This window comes from Sphaeramia orbicularis, chromosome 17 (assembly GCF_902148855.1).
Source record: "Sphaeramia orbicularis chromosome 17, fSphaOr1.1, whole genome shotgun sequence".
NCBI lineage: Eukaryota > Metazoa > Chordata > Actinopteri > Kurtiformes > Apogonidae > Sphaeramia > Sphaeramia orbicularis.
Window position 1 is genome coordinate 3,120,370 of NC_043973.1, and position 11,449 is coordinate 3,131,818.

An 11,449-nucleotide genomic window follows, 5' to 3' on the forward strand; every position below is an offset into this window, starting at 1 on the left:
TTCCCATTTAACAGGACTGAATTCCTCTCTCTCTCTCTCTCTCTCTCTCTCTCTCTCTCTCTCTCTCTGTCTCTCTCTCTCTCTCTCTCTCCCCCCTCCTCCTTCTTTCTCTCCCCCACCCCCCACCCCACCCCCCATTCCAAATCTCCGTTTTGGACTCATGGAAAGGAGGATTGCGCTCCAGCGGCCGCAAAGAGAACTGCGTCCAAAACATTGAAAACTCACACGAATGACATGAAACAGCTTCACATGCACCAGAACTACTGAAGCAGGTTCGGAATCCTTCTGAATGTGAGGGGGACTGGACATGTGATGGGTCCTACATGACCACCAGAATGTCCTCAGTCTAGTCTGATAGAAACTATTACAGATGCAGCTCTATGTGACGGTGACTGAGGTGGAGATACCGACGAACAATATGTGTCACCTCTTATCAACATAGACTGCCAGGCAAATAATAATAGTAATAATAATAATAATAATAAGAAGAAGAAGAAGAAGAAGAAGAAGAAGAAGAAGAAGAAGAAGAAGAAGAAGAAGAAGAACAACAACAACAACAACAACAATTTTAAAAAGCCACAACAGTTTTTTAAGCCAAACTGACGCACTCTTATTTAATTTAATTTAACTTAATTTAACTTAATTTAGTTTAATTTAACCCTTTCATGGATAACTTATGAAAAAAAAATCCAGATTTTTGTTTAGATTTATTTTATTACTCAAAATTAAGCTAAAGGTGAAATGCATTTGGAATTTTTTTATTTAATTTTTTTTAAATATGGTTTAATCAAGAAGATATAGAGTTTTGGCTTTTTTTTTTTTTTTTTTTTTTAAAATAATTGCCTATATTGGAAACATCATGATGCAACAGCTTTTTCAGATGCATTTTTTAGACTTTTTATGGAATGTCCTTTGCGATGGATTTTTTTTTTTTTTTTTTTTTTTTTTTTTTGAGGGGGGGCGTTGGTATAAAGCTGTTAAACTCTTGTCCATAAATGTAGACAGTAAACCCATAGCTGGGTCTTAGGAGGTTAACTTTGGGAGATCACAGATCAGTCCACGTTCTGAAATTAAGTGATCCTTATTTCATTGTATTGCTTCAGGTCTATACAGACTGCCCCCATGTGGTTTGGAGAATATTGCCTTTAGAACCGTTTGGACAGTAAGCTTCAACTGTGTGTCCAAAAATGTGGACATCATGCATGAAAGGGTTAGTTTAATTTAATTTAATTTAATTTAATTTAATTTAATTTAACCAGGAAAATCCCATTCAGATTACCAACCTCTTTTATGAGGGAGTTCTGGCCAAGATAGGTAGCAGCAGATACAAAACACAGTTATGAGATTAAACACAAATAAATAAATAAATAAATAAATAAATAAATAAATAAATAAATAAATATTACAAGCAGGTTAAGAAAAACAAGTGCAAGTTATGGAGTCCGCCTCAAGAACTCTCAGTTTGGATTTAAAAACGCTCACTGAAATGAACTTCGTTTCTAGTCTTTCTGCAGCAGATTCCCTGCATAAGGTGCAGCGTAAACAAAAGCCCTTTACATTTTATACGGGTCTATGGAACGGAAAGCAACAAATGATCATTTGTATGAAGAGAATAAATATCAGAATATCTCTGCTCAATTCATGTATGAATGTAGAACGGCAGGAGGTCAAATAAACATGTACCAGAGCAGACCATCCTACCCCAGAGAATAACACAGTGGTGTCGACACTTTACAATTAGTAATGAACCTCACAGATGCATCATGGGAAACAATGTCAACCATCTAAAGACACTGAGCAGAAGCATTCATGTACAAAACATTTCCACTTTCCATTTCTGTAAAGCACTGTGAATTGCCCTGTGTATGAATTATGCTATCTGTACAGATAAATCTGCCTTGCTTTGCCATAATCCAACAGATAAAAAAAAAAAAAGTGGCAGCATCAAGATGCAGTGAGTAACTTCTCATTTCTTTAATAACTATGTCACAAGACACAGTTATGGAAAAGATGGTCATGGAAAAGATGTTTCAGAAGGGTTGAATTACTCTGGTCTGCAATGTTTTTGTCTTTTTCTTTTTTTTTTAGAAATGATCTGCCACAGAGATAAAATGTGCTAAATCTTCAATGAATGAATGAATTACAAAACAAATGACAAAGTGACGGTTATCTGATGTTTTCAATGTCAATGTTAAATTGTTATTACACATATATATTGGTTTATGCCCATTTATCCAATAGATTTATACATGTTCCAGTGTAAAGAACCAGTAAAGTGAATGTACTGTGATGCGCAGACAGTGTTTGGGTGTAGATCTGTAGCTCTGAGACAAACACTCCTTTAGACTCAAATCCATTCTCTCATTAATTCTCACAGTTTCACACATTGACCCAAAACTACAGCCAACCAGTATTTAGACTTTTTTTTTTTTTAATCAGTGACTTAAACTTGATAAAGTTTTACTACTTTTATTCTGGAGGCATTTTCCTTGTAGTCCAGTGTTATTGGCCTGCATCAAAAAAGAAAACAACAGAAGAGATGCTGGAACTACTTTAACTGGTTAATCCATAAGGACCAGTGTGACTTTTGTGGCAGTTTCCAAATGAATTTTTCTCTCTATTTAACCTTTCCAAAGTGATTTATCACCATATATTATAATATTATCCTCTGAATGTTGCATTTTTTGTCTGTGAAAATAATCTATTTTCCTGTGTTTAATTGTCAGATCATGTAGATGTTCATAAAAGCTCAGAGTAAAGTCAAAGCTTATTGTATCAAAACAGAAAAAAATGAAGAAAAAGGGACTTTTTCAGTCAGTTCTGTCATTCACTGAACATAAACCCAGTGTGTCCATCCACTGTCACTGATCGAGTCCGTGGGTTTTACAGGTGAATCAATGTTGTAGATCCGTGGATCTCAAACTTTTTACAGTGGAGTACCCCCTAAAGTATACTTTTTTAGCCAAGTACCCCCAACTCCGTCCGTCTGTGGGAGTGGATCTCTCCTTCACTGTGGTTCTCCCAGAGGTTTCTGTTTTCCTGCTGGGTTTTTGGAGTTTTTCTTTGGTGAGAAGGAGGGTTTAAGGACGGGGGATGCCTAGGACCATAATCCATTTCCTTTATCTACTGTTTATTTGACTATTGTTTGTCTTCATATCTAACTAACTCTGTAAAGCTCTGTGAGACAACTTTGTTGTGATATAGGGCTCCACAAATAAAACTGAATTTAACTGAATATATATATATATATATATATATATATATATATATATATATATATATATATATATATATATATATATATATATATATATATACACACACACACACACACATTTTTTTTAAAGTAAATTTTGTGCAAAATATAAACTGAAAAGTGCCCTCTTTCACTGATAAGAAAAATAAATAAATTGGTCATTCATTAATAAATGAACCTTTCATCAACAAAAAAATAATTACTTGGCCACTGAAATAAACTCATTTTGAATAATATGAAATATAAATGTTCTTAAAATGTTACCAAAGCTTAAACAAGATGATGATTGACAGTAAAAGTATTATATGATTGTATTTATTGTGTTTTAAATTTCAGCATTAATTTTCATTATTTATTTTGTGTTCTGTAAATAATGACTAATTTAATGTATTTTTCCAAATAAATTTCCCTGGGGGTACACGTACCCCACCTTGGGAACCCTTGTTGTAGAAGATAACGGTGTTTCCACGGTAACTACGGAGCCTCTGAACATCCAAATGGGTCATATCTGATGACCATGAAAAGATGAAGAACTGCATTTTACACCAATTATTTACATGGATTAATAGCATTAGTGGATGAACAAATTAGATCAGTGGATGCTTTTGGTCGAGGGTGGATGTCTGGGTCTTTATGGGTTAAAATTGTCCAACACATGCTTAAAACCTGGACAGATAGTGGTGAAGCATCAACAAACTCAGATCTCTTAAACATTTCTGAAAGGGCCAGTGATCGGCCTGCACTACGTTTGTGACCCCCAAGTTGATTGCGATGAATGTATTGGACACCAATGATCTAGAGCAGGGGTGTCAAACTCATTTTCTTCCGGGGGCCACATTCAGCCCAATTAAATCTGAAGTGGGCCGGACCAGTAAAATAATAGCATGATAGCCAATAAATAATGACAACTCCAAATGGTTTTAGTGCAAAAAATGCCATTAAATTATGCCAATATTTACTATCCAAACAAAAAGGATGTGAATAACCTGAAAAACAATTTGTAAAGAAATATAAGTACAATTTTATCAATATTATGCCTCAACTTATCATATATACATATGCATACAGATCAGATCTACAAAAGCACAAAACATTTAGTAACAGGCAGAATATTGTTAAAATTGCACATCATTTTCGATAGACATTTCAGGTTGTTCATAGTTGTTCAGGTTATTCACATTTTATTGTTAAAGGATAGTTTGTTAACGTAAACATTTTCATAATTTAATGTTTTTTGCACTGAATCAAATAAAAAAAAATGGTGTTGTCATTATTTGTAGGTTATTGCGATATTATTTGTGAGTTCCATGCCCTAACTTGCACTTTGGATTGGAACCTTTGGTGGGCCGGTTTTGGACCCCAGGTCACATGTTTGACACCTGTGATCTAGAGTATCTGAGTTCCTGGAAACTGGAAGTATAGATGGAACACCTCAAAAACCCAACAGTGTCTGGCATACTGATATGCATGGAAGCACAGTAGTGAGGCCAAGTGGAAAAAACAGAGGCATAGATTTGTTAGAGAGCAATGGAAAAAGGTCATGTGGTCTGATGAGTCCAGACTGACCCTGTTCCAGAGGGATGGGTGCATCAGAGTGAGAAGAGGCACATGAAGTCATTATAAAATCATTTCATCATTTAAAATTCATGTATTTGAACACAGAGCAGTGAAACTGACTTTGTTGATACTGGCAGCTGCCTATGCACAGCAGTAGCACAAACTAATAATGAAAGTTAATGGATATGATGCACAAACTCAGAAATAAAAATGTCTTGCTGTGCAAATAAAGATGATATTCAGTTTAATAGAACACCATTGTTGAGGATGCTGTTTCAAGTTAACCCATAAAGACCCAGTGCTACTTCTGTGCCAGTTCCCAGATACATTTTTCACCCTATTTAGCCTTTCTTAAGTGATTTATAACCATTCATTATGATATTATTCTCTGGATTGTGCATCTTTAAGTGTAAATCAGGTATTTTCCTATATTTAATTCACTGGCCATGCAGATGTTCCCAAAAAAATCAGATTAAAGTCGATTGTTATAAAATTAGAAACAGAGAAAACTGAACAAAACAGGACTTTTCAACAAAATCCATCATTAACTGAACATAAACCCAGTGTGTCCATCCACTGTCACTGATCCAACGCCATGGGTTTTACTTGTGAATCAATGTTGTAGAAGATGACGGTGTTTCCACGGTAACTACAGAGCCTCTGATCGTCCAAATGGGTCATATCTGATGACCATGAAAAGATGAAGAACTGCATTTTACACCAATTATTTTCATGGATTGATAGGATTAGTGGATCAACCCATATTAAATATTTTAGATTAGTAGATGTATTAGTTGCCAGTGGGTGTTTGGGTTTTTATGGGTTAAACATGGGCATTAACCCTTTCATGCATAGTGGTCACTACAGTGGACAGCTGTTCTACAGCTGTCCTCTTGTATATTCATGGATTTTATTGTTTTAGTTGCATATCAGCCAACACATTTGGCACTCATGCATCATCCCATACACTGCAATTGATACCATTAGTGTAACTTTGCTGTTCTTGATAAACCTGATCTGCACTAATATGTTTGAGTGTAAATCAGTTACTTGTTATTTTCATTAGACTGTAATTAACAACATTTTTTTTTTTTGCATATTATCCCCATGAAGTGAGTAATGATTACACTGGGTTACAAAAAAATGTTTTTTGCAAGTTGTCTAGGTTTTTTCAACTGAATTAGGACCATTTTGCAGCGCTAAATCCAAAAATGACATCTGTTTTTCTCACTCAGGTCAGGGTTTTTTTTTTGCTAATTTGATTTTGAAAAATTTGATCTTCTCACAAAATATAATAATTAATACCAAAATAAGATTGGTACGAACACTTTATGAAACTTGTGACTTGATTCCTGTTAGGTACAATGGTGTATTCACCGCAGATGTAGCAGAATACGTCAGGCTTATTTTTGCAAGATCTTCTAGTCGAAGCCATTTCATTCACCTGTAATATTAAAAAAAACATTTATCATAAATTGGCAAAAGTAAAATCTTCAGAACTCGTTTATTGCAAGAAATATGAAAGAATTTTGTATCATATGATGTGAAAATGCCCATAAATGTAAGCAAAAATGTTAAAAAGCCAATATGTAGCATAGTTCAGAAAGTTGACCTGATTGAGCAAAATTAATGTGATTTTTGGATTCAGCACACCAAAATGATCCTAAATCAGCTCAAAAAACTTCAACAATAAATTTATTGTTGACCAGTGTTAGTATTAAACTATGTTAAAATGTGAGAAAACAGCAGCATTAAAAATGTTCTTATTTCATACTTTTCACACAGTATATTTGTAAATACATGTTTCTTTGCATTAAAAATTAAACGTATGGTGTCCAGCTGGGTGGACATTTTTGCAAATCTATGAAAAATAGGTTCATAAAAAAAAAAAAAAAAATTCAATCGGATTGTTTTTTTAATGCTTAAAGAGAAAAAAAAAACACCCAGGAAAAAAAAAAATCTTGATTAAGGTTCTCATAATTCATGTATGAAAGGGTTAAAGCTCCAGACAGACTGGACTGGGTCAGATGGACACACACTGGACCAGTACATGAGACAACTGGACAACTCCACAGTCACTACCTGGCATCTGTGTTTGAAACTCAGTGTTATTTGTTCGATGGAGAACACTTTACACATCAGTCCAACTCTAAATCATCCAAACCAGATCTTAGAAGTGAATGCAATTGTGGATGGAAATAAATGTTGTGACCTTGGATAAACTTATCCAAATGATGCAACAGTAAGTGCAAGTTCTAATCAAAGCTAAAAGCAGACCAATGAAATATTACATTGTGTTTTGTTTTTTGTTTTGTTTTTTGGCCAGACCGTATAATATTGATTAACAGGACAGATCGTAGAGAAAGACACTTTCAATCCAAAATGTTAGAAAAGTATTCTGTTGTAATGAAATAATAAATCAACTGTAACTATTCACACTTAAGTAAAACATTGAAAAGCAACTCTTTTTTAAAGGTTCAGTCATGTGGTTACGAGGTTATGTTCTACTCCACAAATTGGCACATTTTTGTACATTCTTGTTATTATTATTATTTTTTTAAACAAAATAATATTGAGAGAATGCCTTATATACATTTTCCAATTTAGGCATTTTTAACATAAAAAGACAGAATAAAGTAATCAATACAGCAAAATGTGTATTAAAATCATAAATGTATAATGTTGTAAACCCTCAAACTTAAAAATGTAGGCCTGAAGTGTGGTTTAACTCTATTTTTCAGTAGGAACCAGTTTGTTGCTGTTAGCCAATGCTATGGCTAAGCTAACGGTAGCTAGTGTCATACATTGTCTTTTGCTTCTGGTCTTTTTGATTGAGATTTGTGATTAAGTAGGTTTTATTTTTATGAAAGCCACTTATTTACTTGTTTTAGATTTTTATTTTTTATTTTTTTTAAGTTTTAAGATACATTGTCTGCTTTATCCTAACCCTAACCCTAACCCTAATTGCACAAGATATTTACCGTATCTTATTCTAGTTTTATTACTGTGTCAGAATGCTAAATGTTGGACTGTTCTGTGTTTGGATGCACAAAAGGTTTTTAGTCCAAGTCATTTTAGGTTGACTGGAAGTGGATACAGCTGTTAAAATGTTGTCCATTATGCCTTTTTGTTTTATTGCACATAGATTGGTTTGCCTTTGAGGGTTGAGAACATCTACTCAAATAAAAATAAAAAAAAAGCTGATTTTCTAAAAGTATTTAATTACAATATTTGAAACTTGAGGTTTCTTTTTTGAGTTTTTACAAGTAGATTTTTTTGTTTTGTTTTTTACAAGTAAAAAAAGTTGTTGAAAGCTGTGCAAAAAAGCAAAAAATAAATGCCCAGTGCAAAAATATGCATATTGTGTGCAATCTAATTAACCCTTTCATGTATACTGGTCACTACAGTGGACAGCAATTCTACAGCTGTTCTCTTGTATATTCATGGATTTTGTTGTTCTTTTCATTTTTTTTTTTTTTTTTTGCACATATCCGTATTACAGTTTTAAGACACTACATATCTTTTCTGACATGAATTGGTAACATTATGTAGATCTCTCCTGAGCATAAACCCCCAGAATCACAAGCCCTCCCCACAGTTTTCACACAATTTATCAGTAAATACATGTTTCTGTGCGTCAGAAATTAAACATGTGGTGTCCAGCTGAGTAGACATTTTTGCAACTTCGTGAAGAATAGGTTCATAAGAAATTTTTTTTGTCATTATTATTTTTTTATGTATTTTTTATTTTATTTTTATTTATTTTTCAGAGGAAAATTTTCAATCCCATTGTATTTTTTCATGCCTAAAGAGGAATAAAAAAACTCAGGAAAAATTTTTGATTAAGGTTCTCATAATTCGTGCATGAAAGGGTTAATTTGTTGTTATTCATATTCATGAGCTTGACAATAAAATACACATTGTTTAAAAATCTAGACTTTGCTCCAGCATTACAGTTACATGTCCCACATTGTCCCACACAAACACACTCCTTGTCCCACATGTGGCTCATAAGCACCTGGTCACCCTAACCACCATATATACATATATTCACTTTATCGACAGCTATTTAGCTTTACTTGATCCTCTTCTATGTACAACGTAATGACTATTAAATGATGTTTCACTGCGATCATACAACAATACATTTCTGCGGTGCATATTTCACACTTCTTTCAAAGCTCAATTGTTGTTTTCCAAGCACATTTCTGAATGTTGTATTAACTAAAAGCTTACAGATGAACTTTTTTTTATCAAATGTTGACACTGCTAGCACTTCAGTAAACTTTTTCCGTATGCACACTTGTAATTAACAAGTAGCATGTGTACGATGTATGTGGACTGAGCGTTGAACTCCTTATTCAGATCAACATGTGGTAACAATATTCACAAACCACAACAGAGTGAAGGCAGGAAAAAGATAAGAAGAAACTTCAAAGGAAGTAAAGCAAAGACAGATGGAGACAGAATGAACAGAGCAAAGAAAGAAAGAAAGAAAGAAAGAAAGAAAGAGAGGTCCGTGGAAAATCTGTTCCTGTGGGAGGAAAAGCTTTCAATTTAACAAAACCAATTTCCTCAATCTATAGAAATGTAGGAGCATCAGACTGGTTCTGAACTGTTGCACTGTACTGCCCTCTGTTGGATTTGTCATTGAACTACATGACCCACACACCTGGGAAACTCATTCTGTGTAGAGATTGTTGGACTTAATGAGGTAATTTATCTATATTCACAGTTACATGATGAACAGAATGTGGACACAATGCACCTGTTTAAACAATAATCAGCACTGATGGAAGGCAGATGGTTTACACTTATACTGACCTCAACACAAATGAAGTGTGTTTTCAAAGGTATGTTAAAAAAAATAAATCCCACTGTGCAGAAACTTGGTTAATATCTTCATTTCTTCCTGTTCACATGATTGCGTTGTATAAAGTTTTAATAGAGAGGATAAAGGCTGTTATTGTGAACCTGAGGGGCTACAGTGGCTAATGTCATGACGACTGTGTGTGTGTGGGGGGGGGTCCTGACAGTTTTAGCTGCCTGCAGTAACTGAAGATTTGATTTCAATGTATTTGTCCAATAACACTGACAAAATGTTAGAACAATACAGTAAAAATCACTGTTAAGTTGGTTACTTTAACCCTTTCATGCATGAATTTTCCTGAATATTTTTATTCCTCTTTAGGCATGAAAAAAACAATGTGACTATTTTTTATGGAGCTGCAAAAATGTCCACTCAGCTGGACACCATGCATTCAGTTTCTGAAGCAAAGAAACATGTATTTACTGATACACTGTGTGAAAACTATGAAATACTTTTTTTTTTTTTTTTTTTAAATGCTGTTAATCTGATGTTTTGCGAGATTTGAACATACTCTTTTATCAGTTATTACTCACTTTATGGAGATAATATGAAAAAAAAACTTTTTGTTTAAGAAAAACAGTTAATTACAGTCTAATAACAATAACAAGCAATTGATTTACACTCAAACATGTCACTGCAGATCAGGTTTATAAAGAACAGCAAAGTTACAGTAATGGTATGAATGTCAGTGTATGGGATGATGCACAGACGTCCACTGTGTTGGCTGATATGAAACTAAAACAATAAAATCCATGAATATACATGAGAACAGCTGTAGCTGTCCACTGTAGTGCCCACTATGCATGAAAGGGTTAAGTGGTTTATCTGACTGCTTTCATACACTCTTACGATAATGTAACACTATTCTGAATTATTTCTAAGACGTAGAAATCTAAGGAGATGTGTTCAAGGACAAAGGCTTTTTGGGCTCTGGTTACATACAAAACAATAAAACACACAAAAAAAGTTTTTATATGTTTTGTCATTGATTTCAAGAACTGTTTCAACACAAATGTTGAAAAAGAACTTTAGCCTGTGTCAGATCTAAACTTATCATCACACCCAGTCTCAGAGGTAGAAGTGTGTGATGTGGTTTTCCTCTTAAAGGTAAAAACATGCCGACGTCCTTCGCTGTCTTAAATGTATGGTTTGCAAAATTTCCATTTTGTCTCAAAGAAAAAATCATAACAATATTGCAGGTAGTTCTAAAGGTAAAAGAAAAAAAACCCCACAAGTGCTGCACACAGTCTGAAGGGTAAAGACACAAAAATGTTCTTGTTTTTAAGATAAAAATCAGAATTAGATCTGAGGACATTCCCTGAAGGAAGTACAGTCCCATGTGTTTGCCTCTTGCCAGATTTGTGGCAAGGTGTAAATGAAAAATAGTACTAAAGAAGGACTGTTTATAGATAACGCATACATTTTGATGTCAGTTACGTTGTTCCACACTGCATTTGTATGTACAAGTTATTTAATACAAAAATGTTTATAACAGCATTAACTGTGCAACAGCACAAGGAAGAGAAAAAATATGGATCATCTGAATTATTGATAGTGTTTTTCAACATCTAAATTTACAAAGGACAGGATTAATGGCAGAATTTGTAATTTGTATGAGACATTTTGAAAAGGTTAATGTAACACTGGAAAGATGTGAATTCATAAAATCAATGAATACATGAAAGAATGTTCAATAATCATGTTTACAGTGAAAGGTTCCCATCAGACTGCACTGTGTTGCATGCAAGTACGTGGGTAATAATTAA